Below are 19482 nucleotides of genomic sequence, written 5' to 3' on the forward strand. Positions count from 1 at the left end.
TCTTATAGAATCCAAAACTACCAGCCCAGAGATGGTCCCACCCACAAGGGGCCTCTTCCCCTTGATCACTAATTAAGAAAATGCCCCACAGCTGGATCTCATGGGGGGCATTTCCCCAACTGAAGCTCCTTTCTCTGTGATAACTCCAGCTGTGTCAAATTGACACAAAGCTAGCCAGTACATTAAGTGATCTGAATTAAAAAAAATCCTAACAGTTTAGTCCAGCTGCTTGGGTTTTTTTAGTTAATTCCAGATTGACAACCAAATTGACAAAAATACCTATTACATTCCCACCCCTTTTCAACTTGACACATAGCCATATCTCCTAATGCTGTGCTTAACTTCCAAATGAAAACAATAACCAGGTTATAGTCATGCCTAACATGATATAAATATCCTTTTTACAATTGCAGATGCATTGTATAGTTTAGAAGAACGGTCAATGTCCCTTGAGGGACATTCTTTTAGTTTCTCATAGCTTAAATATGAGTAACCAAGGATACTCACTCAATTGATGTTATATTACATGATAAATAAATAGAAGAAAGAAAACACAAATATCTGCACAAACACATTTTAAGAAAATGTTACAGAAACACTCATCTCAGATATAATCATCATTTTGCAACTGTTCACATGACCTTAGATGGTACTTATAACTAACTACCCTCTTCTACTCCCCATTCTGTATTTCCTCTGCTCTTAGCAAGCACCTCGGCAGGTCTTGGCTTTTTTCCTAGAAGAGTGACCCATACCTTCATTCCTGATGGCTCTATGCCCCTTTTCATCTTGCCTGGATTATGTTGTAGTTTCCAATTGGCTTTAGTCCCAGGCCATGATAGCACCAACCAATGTCCTAAAGCACTGATTCTCACCCTTTCCAATGTTGTGACCATTTTATACAGTTCCTTGTATTAGGGTGACTCCCAACCATAAAATTATTTTGTTGAAAATTCGTAACTACAATTTTGTTACTGTTATGAATCATAATGTAAATATCTGATATCAGGATATCTGTGACCCCTCCAAAGGAGTCATGGCCCACAGGTTGAGAACCACTGGCCTGAAGGCTCTCCTGTACTACAGAAATTAACTCCATTGTCCTTATCTCCATTGTAGAGAAGCAATCCATTTTCCCTATGGTTTAATCACCCTGCCTAACATGGTTATTCCTTTCTTAGCCTATTGGCTTAAGGACATCAGAAGCCCAAAGTGGCCAGGGGAACATCTGAGCCTCCAGTTCAATGGAATGTTCCCTGTATCTGTAGGCAGGAGTGCTACCGAAATTTGTAGGCCAATAGAATTTAAGGTCATGGGAACAGGAAACAAAAGCATTCCTAGAGGGCCACTAGGGGTGATAGTGAATGGAACTATTTCTCTTCCTACTACTAGATTCTTGGACTCCTGAGTCCAGGCTAAAGAAACTGTACTATATATTAGATGCAGATTCAAAGTGCCTTCTGGGGAACTCCATACCAGCCCTCCCGGCTACTGCCACCTGGCCAGCATGGTAACTGTAGGTGTTGGCAAATTGCCAAGTCTGCTCCAGCTATTTCACAAATTCACCCGCAAAATTCTGTTCCCCTAGAACCACTACTGGTGCCAATTCCTGTTGTAGTTACTGTCTTTTGCTCTGAAGAGACACTATGATCAACACGATGTATAGAATGAAACATTTAATGGAGCATGGGCTTGCTTACAGTTTCAGGGGGTTAGTTCATGACCATTATGGCAGTGGGGCATGGCAGCGGGAAGGCAGGCAGACTTGGCACTGGAGAAGTAGCTGAGAACTTACATCCTGACCTGAGTCAGGAGACGAGGACAGAGACTTGGCTTGGGGTAGGCTTTTGAAACTTTGAGGCTCACCCCTGGAGGCACACCTCCTCCAACAAGGCCATACCTCCTACTCCATTCTAAACAGTTCTACAAACTGGAACATTCAGATATGTGAGCTTATGGGAGCCATGCTCATTCAGATCATCACACCATGGCTTCCAGGTGGTGGCACATGACTGCAATAGCAGAATTTAGGAAGCTAATGCAGGAAGTTCATTAGTTCAAGAACAACCTGGGCTACACAGCAAGACTCTGTCGCAAAGTTAAAATCCCAATATGGTTTATTCATCCCCTTCTTGTGGATTCCTCACTGGGAAAACCAAGTAGCTTCCATGTTGTGTGAGCACTCAGGCCACCATATTGAGAGGCAAGTAAGATGAGGGTAACTTGCTTCTGCCAAACAGATTAGAAAGAGCTGTAGCCTCCTGTCAACCCTCATGTGGTAAGTTTCTTGGACCTGGTAAAGCCTTTGGATTATACCACCCTGAGCCAATATTTTTCCTGCAACCTTGTCAGAACTTCACAACTAAGCTCTTCTGTATTCTGACCACACACTGTGGCTGGTGAAGAAAAGAGTGTGCTAACGTTGAAGGTAATTTGTTTCACTGCAGTAGCAGGTAACTGATACAGGCATAAGGACATCTGGAGTCTTTGATGAACATTGGCATTCAGTGTTTTGGGAGGGAAGTTCAGACTTTATAGGGAACTAGCAATGAGAAGTGAGGTTGTTAGGATGCGTTATAAAGTATGATGGTTATTTTGCAACCTTGAAATCACAGGGCCAGCTTCACAAAAGCAACACTTTGCAGCACCCGACCCCTCCCACATCCAGGCCCAAAGCACCTCCATTTCTATAACTTCTTGCTTGGGCTGCTTATTGTATGCTTCACACATTAATCTTCACTGTGCATCCATTTGCAGACATGCTTTTCTTCCCATTGAGGGCAAGTTCCTGGAGTGCCAGGCTTACTTTTTATCCATCTTCCTGCACACAATTCTCTGGTCACCACAGAAGCCCTGTAAATGTTTGGGAGATAAATACTGTCCACTCTGAAACCATGTGGTTGATGGATTGACTCTTATTCAATTCCAGCCAGCGTGCTGTTTTCTTGGTTTTAGTTTGGAGCATAACATCCGAGAGAAGGATAGATTGAGACCCAAGAGGCAAATGAGTTTAAAGTACCAGCAGATATCCTGGACGCTTTAATATACTGCTGAGAAATGATGAATTCCTACATAGACTCCTGTATGCTTCATATGAGAACTTTAATAGTGGGCCAATGGAGACAGAACAATAAGCCAGGGATGTGCTTGGGGGTGAGTAAGGCTGTCTGCCAAAGGTAATACACATCAATACAAGCTATGTTTTCTATGTAGCAGTTAAATTAATCCTCCCTATTGGTCTTGTTGTCTGATAGTTCCCTGTGTCCTACACATAGAATATGTTTAATGAATGTATATTAAGTGAAAGATTGCTGATGTAGATTACAATGAATATTCATGATACAGACTCTCAAGGCTTCAGAAAAATAAGGAGTTTGGTCTTATTTAGGAAGATGCAGATTAGAAGTACTTTATGCAGTAATGGGACTCAGTAGACAAAGGGTATCAAAGCCCAAGGAAAGCCACAGGGTGCAGGACATAAGATACAAACAGAAGGAGAATGTCATTCATGTCAGTGTGCATGGGACAGCTTTTGGACTGTTCAGTGATTTGAATGGAGGTTAATTTTCTTCACTAGATTGTAGGAAGGATAGACACCCAACCTTGGACAGCAGACACTCTGTGATGTTCTCCTGGCAAGGGAGATTGGTTATGAATTGGCTGAGTAGCTGAAGATGCTGTATAACTTTATGGATGAGAGCTCACTCTCTCCTGCTGCACATGCTGCTTCGAGCAGCTGGCTTCAGAAATGCTCTCATCAATATTGTTACCGAGAGGTAGAATCAGCACAGAGCTGACACTCTGGAAAGTAGAACTGGACAGAGTATGGCACAGACCTGGTGACATGATCCAAGATTCCCACTGAGGCCAAATCCTAATAAGACTTTGGACCTTTAAAATTTTGCATGTCCGATTCTCTTTGTGTCTCAACTGACTTGAGTTTAGTTTATTTCACTTGTAACTTTAAGAGTTCTGCTTTTAAGGCCTGCTTTGGGTGTCCCACAAATAACCAAGGGTCTACCCAGGATGGAGAAAATATCTAGTACAAGGAAACAAGACAGACTTCCGTTTCCAGTGGCTGAAAATGAGGACTCCAATTTTCTGCACCCAAAGTGTTTTGGAACCTTCAACTGACGTGTTGGAGCAGGCAGGATAAGAGCCTCTAGACACCAAGATTGGTGTCTACTAGTGATGCTCATGACTGGTGACCTGGAAGCCTGAGGTGAGACCACCTCAGGGTTCCTGTAAGTGCACCAGACACTTTATGAGGAGTTACGTAGGGACTGCCTTAGCCACAGAGGCCAGAGGAGGTTGTTACAGTTTTGATTTAAAAAATGCTACTGGTAAGTCTGAGTCCTCCCTCTAGTGATCTGCAGAGAGCTGGCTGTGCTGTGGAAATACTGTTTCATTGAGGGACATGCCATCTCTGAGTTGAGTTAAATGCACTTTGGGAGGTGGGTGAAACTCTAGAAGTTGGAACCTAGGATAGGAAGAGGGCAAGTCATGGAAGAGTGTGACTTGTCCTCAGCCCCTTCCTCTGCCCTTCCCTGCTTCCCTCACTCTATGCAGTAACCAGTGATATTCTTCAACAGGCTCCCCGCCTTCTCATAGCACAAAAACAAAGGAGCCAGTTGATGTGAGCTAAAATCTCAGAAACTATGAATGAAATAAACCTGTCTTCCTTTTAAATTGTTGGTTTTGTGTATTTTGTCTTGGTGACAAAAGATTAGCCGAGGGAAAGAATCTTAATCTAGGCAGGAGAAGCCAGTGGGGAGAGGTGAATGAGCTGTTGGTTGCATTGCCTTAATGTTTAAGGCCAAACCAACAAAGACAGTCATCAGCCAGCTAGCCGTTACCTTGAAAATGGTGGTCGGTAATGGTCATGTTTTTTGTGTGTGTGCCTGTGTGCCTGTGTGTGTGTAGTTGAAGTGATCTTGGTTCTACTTGCAGTTTTATGCAGAACTCTGGACAATCAACCCACTCCCACAGAGTGGAATATAGGGAGTCCATGTGGTAATTGGCAGGAGAAAATATAGGTTGTTATCAGGTCATGTCAGTGAGCAGAGGCTCAGAGCACTCTAAGGACTCAAGAGTTCACTGCATCTTTAGAGAGTGAGATTAAACAAGAAAATGTATGCAATCAACACATTAGTTGTTACCTTTTTCTCTTTTTTTCTTTGATCACTGACACGATTGAATATCTCTTTATGTTTGACCATCTTTATAGGCAAATATTTTTAGTCAGGTTAATACTTTTAGAAGGCATTCATCTTTTTATATTTATCTTTAAGTTGTCCTTACAAATTAAAGGCATTAATATTTTACAAAATTTTTGAATTTTTTTACATTTGGATAACATAATCTTTGTAACTTATTTTAAAAGTGTCTTTCTTTTGCCATGATGGATTCAACTGTATAAGCCAAACACTATTTTCCTCACTGGCTAAGCAATAGTCTCCAAATTATCTTTTCTAGGTGTAACAGTCCATTTTTTTTTGTCATATTCTAAACTTTTGGGTGGTTTTCTTTGTTATGTTTTGAACACTGTAATCGGGTCCATGGAACTGTGTATTTCTATGCCATGATTTTGCTCTGTTAAATAACTACACCTTTATTTATCTGCAATAGTTACCTGTTAGGAAAGGAAAATTCAACCATTCTCCAGGTAAGCCCAACACCTGGGACAGCTGGGCCCGACACCTGGGCCCGACACCTGGGACAGCTGGGCCCAACACCTGGGCCCGACAGCTGTTTTTGTTTGGTTTTGGAAAGAAGGTGAGATTGGGTGAGTAGGGCAGAGGGTAGGGGAGTACCTGGGAGGAGTTGTGGAGGGAAAAGAAGATGATCAAATACATTGTATGAAAAGTTATTAAAAATACTCATAGATTCATGATGCACACTTGGATGCACTGGTAACTCATACTCCTTTGTCTCAGCTTACAGCTCCCCCATCTCTTGCTTCTGGTCTGGGATTCTTCTAAGGAATTAGAAGCTTATGGCCAAGGTACAATGGAATCTTAGGACTAAGATTAGAGACAATCAGAGGTAATATATTAAAAAAATTATGGAAGATTTTTGGAGAATTTTTTTAATTATCTAAATCTTTTATGTGTCTCAGCAAAATGTTATGGAATTGTTCATATAGGCACAGTAATTATTTTTGTTCAAGTGAGTTTTGGTTTTACATATTATTTTCCTTAAGAATGGAAAATTTCAACCAATGTGGTTTCTCACCAGTCATTTCTGGTACAATGGACCTTATCAAATAATAATTGTTCATGATGAGGAAGCTGGGTACATAAATTAGAGGGGGGGGGGAGAGACAGTTCATTTGTGAACTTGATCATCTTACAAATAAATGAAACAAAGAAAAACAATTACAACTGTTTCCCCTTCAGCAACAATTTATCAGTTATGCTTGTCTAAATATAGAAATATAACTTGCAAGATTTATATTTATTTATTGACCCAATTTAACAACTTGGGCCATAGAATCAATACATCACTTCTATTTTCCACTTACTTGTTTGGGCATTACATGGATCAGGATGTCTTATGATTTCTTTTATAAATAAACAGCTATGGATATGTGTTTATCTTATTCTTTGAGGGTTTCATATATGTATATAATGTATTATGGTCATGCCTGCTTTCTGTTTCCCTCCCCTACTCCCATCTCTGGTCCCCATCACATATTTCCTTTCAATGGCATGTCGTCTCTTTACTTATAGCCTATTCCATCCAATTAGTAGTGCTCATTTGTGCCTACATGTGAGACTGTCCACCAGAGAGAGCATGAGCAAGCCATCAGTGGTCACAACCCCACCCCCACCCCCCAAAATCATCCCTGCCCAAGCTGCCATTAACTGCCCAAAACTCCTTAGGTAAGAGGGAGGCCTTGTGAGCCCCTCCCCTATCCATGCTGGACTTTTGGTTAGCTTGAACTTATGCAGATAACCACTGCAGCCATGAACTCGTGTGTGCAGAAGCCATGCCATGTCCCTCAGCTCTAATGTTCTTTCTCCTCCCTCTTTTATCTTCCTCCCTGAGCCTTGGGAGACAGGAGTCAAATTGATATAGATGTGTGCTTTAGAGCTGAGCAGCCATAGCTCCCTATTCTCAACACTTTGCTCCGTTATGGGTCTCAGCATTAATCACCATTGTTGCAAAAAGAAGCTTCCCTGACCAATGTTTGCAGACCAGATATGTGAATATAAACATATGTCAAACATATATATGAAGAAGGTAGTTTAACAATGAGACCACTTAGCAAACCTAACCAAAACAACAAAACTAAAACGATAAGAGGCTCCTCCAATAGAGCCTAATCACTTCCAAGCCATGAACGTTTGACAAGGTTTACAGTATCAGAGATAGCCATGTGGAACAGGCCTCGAATTCAATTAAAAAGTACTTGATTACTCCATAAGAGGCATACCAGTATTGTGCCACTAAGCACTTCCTGTCTAGCAGGTTACTCTTGTAGCTCACAGGCTTCAGTGCTGGGTAAGACCATTGAAGTATTTTTCCCCTCCTTCTGGCACTATAGGCGTGAGCCAGTTTTCTGGTCATTTCAAGATTGATTTTTGTGTGCCCTGCAGCCAAAGTGTTTGATGTCTTCAGAAATAGGGTTTGAACATGTAGTTGTAGTGACTTGTGATTTCTCTGGTGTTTATGTCCACCATCCCCTGAGTAACTTCAGTGGCTTGTTCATTCGAAAAGAAGATGTCCTGCTTCCAAGCCTCACACAGAAGGTGAATTATGGACATTAGCAGTCCTCCGATGCAATTGGCTCGCTGGTTTTGAGACCTTACTTATGGAGGCATGCCTGGGTTTTGAGCACAGGACTGAGCTCAGCGCTGTTTGTCTGTCTTCCAGTGCTAGTGCCCCGCCTCTGTATGTTGAACTTCCCATCATCTTCAACGGGCAGTTCTCTAGCCTCATGTCTCTCTAGGTCAGTGGTTCTCAGCCTTCGTAATGCTATTCTTCATGGTGTGGAGACCCCAACCACATAGTTATTTTTGTTGCCTCCTTGTAACTGTAATTTTGCTACTGTTATGAATCATAATGTAAATATCTGTGTTTCTGAGGGTCTTAGGTGACCATTTGATACCCCCAGAGGGGTTGTGATGTACAAGTTGAGAGCCACAAGTCTAACTCCTGTTCATGTTGCAGATATATTTGTTTTTTCTAAAGGGTTTTCACACAGATACACACAGAGATACATACACACACGAACACACACACACACAGGGAGAGAGAGAGAGAGAGAGAGGAGAGAGAGAAGAGAGAGAGAGAATTGTACTCAGGCCCCCTGGAAGAGCAGCCAGTGCTTATAACCACAGAGCCTCCTCTCCAACCCATCTCTTAACTCTTAAAAATCAAAACAGTTTCACAGAAATGAATCCTGTGAGATCCCATCTTCCCCTTCTAATTATCCCCAAATTGACTTTTATGTTCACAAGACATTTTATGAAAAACAGTTGTCTTGCTCCCACTTTCTTTCTCTTCTCTCCTTCCATTTTTCTCTATAACCTCCTTCACCTCTGCTTGAGGGAGAATTGAGGCTGGCAGGCAGGAAGGAAGAAAGGAAGGGGAAAGGACTTTCTTCACGAAAGCCAACGAGGGACAACAGAAACCCCTTCAATATGGTTCTGACAGCCCTGCACCTCATCTACCTCTTTCTTCTGCCTGATCATGGATGTGTTGTTTGCATGGTCTGAGTTTCACCTTCCTCCTCAGTGAAGACCAGCTCTACCTCCCCATTGTTGTAATAATTAAGCTGATGCCTTTGGTTGGACCCAGCACACGCACCTACTCAGATGCACCATGCATATTCAAGGGAAGTCTTCGAGAAAGCTTCAGTTCTCCAGTGCGAGTTACTGGTCCTCCTTAATGTGTTAACAGGCATGCCCCTTCTTCAGCTACTTTCTGTGTATGTTTGTGTCCATCTGTCTGTATCTCTATTTCTCTCTCTAGATAACATACAATGCATAAATCTCTATAAATCCATCTATCTATCTATCTGTCATCTATCTATTATCATCAGGATACAGATATATAGAAGAAATGGTTCTGAAGGCTTCAAATTCTCAGGAGCCCCAAAATCTTAGAGACTTTGTTTAAAAGTTTACAGAATTAATTTTTTTTTGGTTTCATATTGTTGTTGTTGTTGTTGTTGTTGTTGTTGTTATCTCTGTGAGCCTTACACTGGTGGCCATCCAGGGCACCCAGAGACCCTGCTTGTGGAGGTGTGGAGTTTCCAGTACCTAGCACTCTGCTTCCATGCTCTGATGTCAGCTCCTATCCACATGGCTCCCTAGATCTCGTTCAGCAGCACATCCAAAGAACTGTCATTTTACTCCTCATGGAGTTCGGAGTCCTGCCTTTCTGCCTAGCCAGTGAAAAGGCAAAACTGTCTTTGGGCATGATCCACAGTGAGATCAAGAGTGGCAATATTCTTGCAATCGTGAGCAAAAGGACTCCAGGAGCGGTTCTGAGAAGTGGCTCTGGAATATCTTGCTGGGAAAGGTGTGCACACCCACGCCCACGCCCACGCTTACAAAGACATTCCACATCTTGTCTGCTTTGCTTCTTTGTGGTGCTTCAGTATGAAGACCTTCCTACTCCATAGTCCCAACTTCTGAAAAACAAGACAACAGAGGCTTGTAGCAGCTCAGGCTCTAACAAGTGCCCTCTAAGTGCACCTCCCAGAATGACGGGTGTCTGTTATAGGATACTTTTTTCTCCCTGGACTGGGTTCACAGTCTGGATGTGTTGCAATCTCTGTGTATCTGCACTGATTGATTGGTGTTGAATAGCTGAGTAACAGCATCACTAATTATCCTCAGGGCAGAGTGCAGTTTAAGAGTCATTAGGACTCTCTAAAATTGGAAAGCATCCACGGCCAAACAAAGGGACTCTCTTCCTTCCCAGCCCGGAGGAGAATGCACAGTCAGGTCTCTGGGGCCCCTTTGTACTCAGCTGGGGTTCATTTATGTTGTAGCAACTCCACTAAAGCAGGGCATACCCCTAATTGCGCTCAGTGATGACGATGAAGCAGAAGTCACTGAAATGCCACCATTTCACTTTTATTTTTTCTTTAATAAGAATTTCGTCACCTTTTCCTGCACACAGAGAACAAGGACATTAAATCCTAAGTAGATGGGATGGGCTTCATTGCAAGGCAGAGTCAATGTGATTTAAGGGTCCCAGATATTCTTTCCATTGAGCTCTCTGATGCTTAACTCTTTACTATAGATCATACGGTACCTCGATGGTAAAAATTAGAGAGTTGTAACCTAATTGCGAAAACCTGAGTGGGGTAAGAAATGCTTGGAACTGATACACGAACTCAGATCATGTAGACAAAGCTGTCAAATTGGTAGCTGCTGCAAACACAGCATTCAATACACAGGAACTCTTATTTCTAGTACTAGTAATTGCTTGAGCATTCACTATGCAAATCTTTGTTGAACATCTAGTTGGTGTCCGGATATTGTACTGGATGTTAGGGAGATAGACATGAATTCCTGCTCTCAAAAAGCTCAGGTGGTCAGGGCAGTCAAACACATAGATAAAGGATTAGAATTCTGCATATTAAGTGCTGTCTATAATAGAGATACTGAGCTCTGAGAGTGGAGAAGTATGCAGCTAGCCTGGCTTGGGCAAGGTAGCTTACTGTTCAGAGAGCCCTCTCGAGAACACAGGACTATGCCAGGTGAAAAGGGGAGGGTCTTAGGGCATTCTGGGAAGATAATAGGGCTATCTTATAACACGGGCACACAACAAAAATAACAGAATAACAGAACAATGCCTAACTTACTGTGTTTAGAGCATCAATGACATGGAGGATTGTGGGAAAACATGGTGGAATGTATTCTGAAGAACTAAACGCTTTGCCTAGGTGAAAAGGCTTTAATTCTATAGGATACACAAGACCAGAGATGAGGGAATAGGTCAGTGGTAAAATACTTGGCATGGAGGCATCCCATTAGTGCGGGATTCCCAGCCCCCACAAAAATTCTATGTTGTCTCCATGCAACAGGAGGTGGAGGCAGAGGGGCTCAGGAGCAAAATACCCAACTAGCCAAATCAGTAATGTCTGGGCTCAGGTGACCGGCACTGTCTCAATACAAAAGACAGATGAAGACATCCAATCTCAATCCCCAGTCTCCACACCAGCCACACACACACACACACACACACACACACACACACACACACGCTCACATACACGCAAACATGTATGTACAAATCATGCGTATCACACATACATACACAAGGAAAAGCGAAAGAAAGAAACATACATATTCCTGCAAGGCCAGGATCATGTTCTTAAACAGGAATACAATATTTACTATCTTAAATGATACAATCACCGAGAGTAAAGGGAAGGGATTGGTCAGCCTTGACCCATATATCCAATCTAGTCTGTCTAGGCTTGCTGAGTCGTTTTATGAGAGCTGCCTGAAAGCTTGCTGGTTCCGACTAGATGAAGCAGAGGGAGAGTGTGCTGAGAGGTCTGAGGGGAGGGCAGAGATACTGGGCCTTTTCAACTGCAGGTCACCTTGACTCCCTCATCAAACTCTGGAGCTCAAAGACCACTTACATTATTTTATCCGAATGTTGAGACAAACATTTACAGATTATTCTGTCCCACATCCTGCATTCTTCCGGTTCTTACACAACTCTAAAATAAAATTTAAAAAAAAGTTAAAAAGTTAAAAACTAAATGTTAAGAAAATCACAATGCCCAGGCTAGTCAGGGTCACCCGTGGTTGTCATCCTAGCAACAGAAACACCGAAGCAGGGGATTATGAGTTTGAAAGCAACCTGGGAGGCCTTTTGTTTCAACAAAATTGGTAAGAACACTCTATTTCATGACAGCATAACCATTTTGACGTGGTAGAATGTCTGTCTGGTACTCTAAAAGCTGAGACAGGGGATTGATTGCAAGTGTAAGACGGACTTGGGCATTTAGTAAAACCATGTTTCAAAGTAAAACAAAACAAAACAACAAAACAAAAACAGAAAGATGGCTGGAGCATATCTTCCTCTACAGTGCTTACTACCCTAGGCTCTACCCCCAGTGCAGTTAAAATAAAACCAAGCCAGCCTGTGTCTACTGCAATTTGTCTGCTGCTCCTGGGACAAACACCTGTCCCAGAGTCATCTTCAGTGTGACTGCAGCTATTGCCATATTTTTGGGGAGAGGCTTAATTACCCCAACTTCCTTTTAATAAATACTTCAATTTTTATTTATGTGCATGTCTGTGAACTTGTATATGTTTATGCACACTACACACACTCAGGTACTCAGAGGGCAGATGGTGTGAGATCTCCTGGAGCCAGAGCTGTAGGCAGCTGTAGTCACTGTGGGTACTGAGGTCTGAATGCAGGGCTTCTGTGAGAGCAGCAGGTGTTCTTAATCTCAGCGTCATTTCTGGCTCCACCTGCAACCCCAACTTTCTTGAATATTGATGCTTTGCAAAACCTATTCCCTTAGAGTAGTGGCCATCAATATTTCTGTAAAGGGCCAGGTGAAATTATTATTATTATTATTATTATTATTATTATTATTATTATTATTATTATTATTTCTTTTAGGTTTTCTGACCATAACTTGTCAGGTCTATCATTGTATCTAGAATGCACCCACAAACATGTAGAGGAACAAAGCTGCATCTCAGCAAAACTTTATTGGTAAAAACAAAACAAAACAAAACAAAACAAAACAAAACACCAGAATCAACCTAAAGGCTGTTTGCAAATGATTTTTCTAGGTCATTAAATTCTAAACCAGGGCAGTGGACAACAGACCAGATCTTTCAGTACCTGTGGGCATTTACTTAATAATCCGGGACCTTTGGAGACAGAGGATTCAATCCTTAAAGTTTATTTATACAATGTATTTACAAAAGAGTCAATGATCTGGAATCACTCCACAGACTATAGTTTACCAACCTTGAGTAAAATAAAATGAGCTAGCCTCTTCACTTAACACTCATACACTTGTACCCAAGGTACCTTGTTGAAAGAATGCTAATGACCCCAAGGGGCTGGGCAGGAGAGGGTTGGGAGAGAGAATAGAAATCAATCGTGGGTGGAGGGAAAGCATCTCAGAGACAAGCTGGAGTCCTGGACAGGGAAGGCTCCTGGGAGCTTTTAGGGGTGACCTTAGCTGAGACTCCTAGCAGCTGAGGATATGAAGACTGAAGTGGCCACCTCCTGTAGATAGATGGAACTTCTACTGGGGGCAGGAGGATATCAACCCATCTACAAAACCTTTGACTCAAAATTTGTCCTGCTTACAAGATGCTCAGGGATAAAGATGGAATAGAGACTGAGGGAATGGCCAACCAATGACTGGCCCAACTGAAGACTCACCTTTAGGAGAGAACCAACCTCTGACCCCATTAATGATAATCTGCTATGCTTGTAGTCAGGAGTTCATCTAGCAGCTGATGGAAACAGATGTAGAGACCCACAGCCAAACAGTAGGCAGAGCTCAAGAAGTCTTGTGGAAGAGTTGGGATAGGAATGAAGGAGCCTAAGAGGTCAAGGACACCACAAGAAGACCTACAGAGTCAACTAACCTGTGGGGACTCACAGGGAAAAAAAATCACCAACCAAAGAACATGTAGGAGCTGGTCCTAGGGCCCCTACACATTTGTAGCAGATATGCAGCTTGGTCTTCATGTGGGTCCCCTAATAACTGGAGCAGGGGCTGTCTCTGACTTGGACTCTGTTGCTTGCCTTTGGATCCCCTAACTGACTGCCTTGTCAGGCCTCATTGGGAGAGGATTCACTTACTTCTGCTGTCGACTGATGTGCCAGGATGGGTTGTTTTTCATGGAGGACTTCCCCCTTTTCTGAAGGAGAAGGACAGGGGGACCTAGTGGGGGTAGAGGTTTTGAAGGTGGGACTTGGAGGAGAGGAGGGTTGCTGTGATGGGGGATGAAAAGTGAATAAATAAGTAAATGAATGAAAAAGAATGGGGGGAAGAATGCTAACATCACCAGTCTCCCTTGCCCTAAAGTGTGGCTTCCCCTTCAGTTCTTCAACTTTAGGCAGCTTAAAGAGGCTCACAGCTTCTAAGCACAAAGGACTTGATGGGATGTCAAGAAGCCTAGGTAGCTACAGATTTTGGGCATTAACTACCAGGAACAGATGCAGACTAGCAAACTCAGCATCATGGGTCTTATGGTTCTTAAACTCCACAACATTGTGAGCAAGGAGATTTGGGGATCCTCTTTTCAAACTGATGCCTGCATTTTTATCCACATCACAAAGCATTGGAGAGCACAGTTTGATTCTCTTCATAAAGACATTCTAGGCATAGACTCCAAAGACACACATTCCACTCTTCTCCTACAACCACACACAACAGAATTAATTTTATTACTGCTGTGTCTGCTAGTCACTTTTGCACCACTGTGATTGAATACCTTGCATTGGATACCTAGCAGAAACAACTAAGGGGGACGGATGCTTAGGCTCTGGTTTAAGTGGGTGGTCCCCAGAGTCACTTAGCCCCAAGTGTTAGGTGTAATATATCATTGTGGCTGTAGAATGTGGCACAAGAGATTCTTTAACTACTGTAAGGCAGGAAATCGTGAGCACACAGATGAGGCCAGGTTAAATTTTAGCCCTCTGAGGACAGGCTTCTAGTGGCCTGCTTTCTGCAACTACACCCCACTTCCCAATTTCTGCCACCACCACCTTCTGATAAGTCCATGCTAAGTTTTTTTTTGTTGTTGTTGTTGTTTTTTTTTTTTTTTTTTTTTTTGGTTTTTCGAGACAGGGTTTCTCTATATAGCCCTGGCTGTCCTGGAACTCACTTTGTAGATCAGGCTGGCCTCGGACTCAGAAATCCCCCTGCCTCCGCTTCCCAAGTGCTGGGATTAAAGGCATGTGCCACCACACCCGGCTCATGCTAAGTTTTAACTTCTCTGTTTCTCTGCCCCTTTGTCTCTCTGTCTGTCTCTGTCTCTCTGTCTCTGTGTTTCTCTCTGCCTCTGTTTCTCTCTGTCTCTGTGTTTCTCTCTGTCTCTGTGTTTCTCTCTCTGTCTCTCTGTCTCTCTGTCTCTCTCTCTCTGTCTCTCTCTCTCTCTGTGTGTGTGTGTGTGTGTGTGTGTGTGCATTCCCTTGCATGTGTTCGATAATATGCATGTGGAGGTTGGAGGACAATGCATGGAAGTCAGTTGTCTCCTCTCATGTGGGTTCTAGAAATTAACTCAGGTTGTCAGCCCTGACAGTGAGCCCCTTTACTTCCTGAGCCATCTCACTGACCCTGTCTGTGCATATTTTGCATCTGACAGTGGATTAATCCATTCAGCAGGTCAAAGTCCTCATCCTCTAATCATCTCTGAAAATGTCTCCAGACGCATTAAGAAGTGTGCTTCACACTGATCTTGCTGCTTCTCAATACCATCAGGTTGACAATAGTTGCCACTACAATGTCTTAATTTAAAGTAAGAAAATATTTTCGGGGGGGGTCAGAAAATAATTTGTATAAGTGGCAGACTTGTTCAGTGTTGTTTCAGATATTGGTGTGCACATACATGTGCGTATGTGTGTATGCTTGTGGCGGGGGATGGGTTGTGGGGATGGGGGAAAGGGCTTTAACTTTTAGTCCTGGTGAATGGATGGGTGGTTACTTCCAAGCTAGTCAGGGAAGTTTCCAATCAGGGTTTTGGTACCTGAATGTTCTTGGACAAACAGCCTTCCATTACCTAGAGCCCTACTGATATGTGCTAGGGTCTGTGTATAGTATTGATAAACTAGAATTACGGACAAACAGATGGCAGTGATATGATCACTATCCAAGGATAACTTGAATTAAGTGCTTACTCTATGCCAAGTACAAGGTTAAGTGTTCCACATATGGCTTCTCTGAAGATAATAATGAGAAGCCTATTCAATCATTGTTACCTTCATCTACTTCATAGATAAGAATACTGAGATTCCCAGGTCTCACTTGTCCAGTGATGAATAGCGGTCACATGGCACTCTCTAAATGACAACAGTGGCCATCACATAAGATACAGGTGGTAGCCTACAATTCCACAATGTCTTAAGTGAAGTGTTTTCAGAAGAGCTCTGGGGAGGCTTCTGCAGTCATGAGGGCGTGAGTAGAGTGTGCAGATTTTATGCAGAATATTAAAGAGCAGATAGGTTATCACAGAGAGTTTATTCATGGGCGACAAGCAAAGCACCCAGTTTTTGAACTTATTAGTGTTCCTTGTTAAAGATCCTGTTTTAGATTAACCTGGACTATTTGGAGGGGGTATCAAATGGATCCAGTCAGCCTTCCCTCTTAGAGATCCCATGCTCATGTTCTTGTCCCTCTCCTTAAAGCTCTCTAGCCATCTTGCTTACACTGCAGACCACATCTTTCCTCAGAGCACAGGCTGCTTTGCTTGCCCTTCCTATTCTTTTGTTGTGTAACTGCCTTCACCTGTGAATGCATGGTGCTGTACATTTGTATATTTGTGTTTTCTGTTCATTTGAGTACTACTTACTGTCCCCCTTTATGATATAAGATCAACTAGAGGGACCTGTGTCTGTTTTGTTAACTGACTTATCCCAAATTTCTAAGCAATACTTGCTTACAGTATTGCTTAATATGGATTTATTGAATGGATGGTTGGTTGAATGGATGGATGGATGGATGGATGGATGGATGGATGGATGGATGGATGGATCTTGGAAAATTAGCTTTGGGTTGGTTTATTTCAGTGGTCCATGCTGAAGCTACACACTCAGGTTAGGTGTGTGAGAGTGTAAGCTCTCAACTTTCTAGATGTCTGGCTGAGGTCTCCCTGGATTAAGGATACATTGTTTAATAAGCTTTTATCTTCTCTTTCTAGTGCTCATCTTCATTCTAGTCCACAGCTCTCATGACATGGGCAGTTAAAGAAGAGAATTTAGTGCGTACAAAGAATATTCCCCACATCTCAATGGCAGGCAGAACCAGCTCTGTGATATGAGTTGGAAATATTCCTTAAAAAATTCATGGGAGTGTCTTTGAGTTTGAATTAACATAATTATAAAATTTACAGGCAACCAGTGTGCTTTTTATAAGGCTTCTATAACAGATGTGTCAGATGTCTGGTTTTGAAAGGACTTCATAATTCAGTTACATTTTTCTCAGAGTTAAATATTGTAGTCTGAGAGTTGGGGGCCAAGAACAGCACATTCCTTGACATGTCTTTTGAATTCAGGAGGGATGCCACCAATAACACAGGCTCCCTGTTTTTCTTTTTTCTTTTTTTTTTCCTCATGATGAAGAGTCCTAATTCTTTATTCATCAGACAAATATCCCTTTTAAAGGTTTGAATCTGATGTCCAAATATTTTCTTGACTGTGTTTGAGTTACCATGACACCCAGTTTCCATTTGTGTTCCAAGACTGAAGGGGACAGAGCAACAAGGCACATTCCCATGTGATTTAGAGTTCTCAGCCCTGGAGCTTTATTTGACAGTTCACGCCAAAAGAACAAATTCTGCACCATTTACATATTAAATATCTCTGAACCCATCCATTTCCTCCATCTTTACCATCCTTGTCCTAGGGAGGGTTCCACCATGTTTTTCTCAGGTCTGTCCGTAGGATTATTTCTAAAATTTGACATAATGTGTTCCCTCCAAAGAAACTCATATATTGAAGTTTTTGTCCCCAAATACAAGCAATGTTCACAGGTGGAACTTTGAAGAAGTGAATGGATGAGAGAGCTCTGTCATCACCAGTGGCTAAATCCATAAGTGAGTTCAAAAATCTAAATAGACTTGGAAGATGGCAAAACTATGGATAACTGGGTCTCCTTGGAGGAATTAGGTCACCCTCTGAAGTTGTCCTGAACCCTTTCTGCTTGTCTCCTGTACTGGCTGGTTTTGTGTGTCAACTTGACACAGGCTGGAGTTATCACAGAAAAAGGAGCCTCACTTGAGGAAATGCTTCCATGAGGTCCAGCTGTAAGGCATTTTCTCAATTAGTGTGATCAAGGGGGGGGGGAGGGCCCCTTGTGGGTGGTGCCATCCCTGGACTGGTAGTCCTGGGTTCTATAAGAAAGCAAGCTGAGCAAGCCAGGGGAAGCAAGCCAGTAAGTAACATCCCTCCATGGCCTCTGCATCAGCTCCTGCTTCCTGACCTGCTTGAGTTCCAGTCTTGACTTGCTTTAGTGATGCACAGCAATGTGGAAGTGTAAGCTGAATAAACCTTTTCCTCCCCAACTTGCTTCTTGGTCATGATGTTTTGTGCAGGAATAGAAATCCTGACTAAGACATCACCCTCTTTGCTTCCCAGTCTCCATAAAGTGGGAAATACTACAGATTTGCTCCCCACAGCCATGCTCTTTCCCACCACTGGCCCAGAATCCATGGAGCCAAGGAAGCAAAGGCTCCCTTTAGCAAGAGGCTAAAGTCTCTGAAGTCATGATCTGTAATAACGCTCTCCTTCTTGAACTTATTTTCTCAAATACTGGTCACTGTCATGAAAGGTCTCAGCAACACAATGAACAAACCAACAAGTTTATCCGAGTGCTTGAATTTTAAAATTCAAACCCAGAATGAATTCCAGGACTCATCTTCCACGTTCTGGCCATCTGAGGACTATTGGTCACCCTGCCTGATGTCCTTAGATCTCTGATTCCTTTGTTTGCTCCAGCCCTGCTGACCTATTTACATGACCCTGAGCATACTCCTTCCTGGCTTGAGGTCCTTACATAAGTTGACTTTTCTACCCAGCTGCTTTTCCAAACACCCTGTCTGGAAAATTTCTGTTCCAGGTTTTGAGCTGGGTGTCATATAATAAAAATCCTTGACAATTCTGTACCCAGTCACGGCTTGTTTTCCAACCTTGTTATTTCCCTGCATTTGACTCTTTGCTGTTATACCACTCTCTATTTGAGTTGTGTTTTACCATGCAATTATATACACAAAATAGAAATGCTTCATTAGAACTTCTATTCCTTGTGGGTGGAGGCTATGCTTTAAACAGCTATTTATCTCCAACACATATTCCAAACCTGGAAAGTATTGAGCATTCTGCAAAATGTATCCTTAATAAGTTTCCTTTTTATGTATTTTTAGTTTTCCCTTGTAAGAGCTTAGTCTCTCTTCCCTTCACTAGTTCTAACCATTCTATCTCTCTTCCATTTCATTTTTCCTTGTTGCTATTTCTCTGGATAAAAAACACATCAGATATTAAGCTGATAAGAACAGACACTACACTTGATCTTAGCCAAAAGGCATAGACACTATTCTTTCCTTTGAAAAAAAACTCTTGGAATTATTTATTAATCCTCACACAATTTTTTTCTTGGTATTATCATTTTGAGAAACAGACACTCTGTATAGCCCTGGCTGGCCTGAAACTTATATGTGGTGTATGTGTGTGTGTGTGTGTGTGTGTGTGTGTGTGTGTGCATATACATATGTATAGGTGTATGCATGGACATGGAGGTCAGAGGTCAACCCT

At 42.4% G+C, this 19482-nt stretch overlaps 1 pseudogene; it reads right to left on the minus strand.

The window, feature by feature from the left end:
- Positions 1–19159: 19159 nt before the first annotated feature.
- Positions 19160–19265, minus strand: LOC115062959 (annotated as a pseudogene).
- Positions 19266–19482: the final 217 nt, after the last annotated feature.

The sequence above is a fragment of the Mus pahari genome, chromosome 1 (assembly GCF_900095145.1).
Source record: "Mus pahari chromosome 1, PAHARI_EIJ_v1.1, whole genome shotgun sequence".
Classification (NCBI taxonomy): domain Eukaryota; kingdom Metazoa; phylum Chordata; class Mammalia; order Rodentia; family Muridae; genus Mus; species Mus pahari.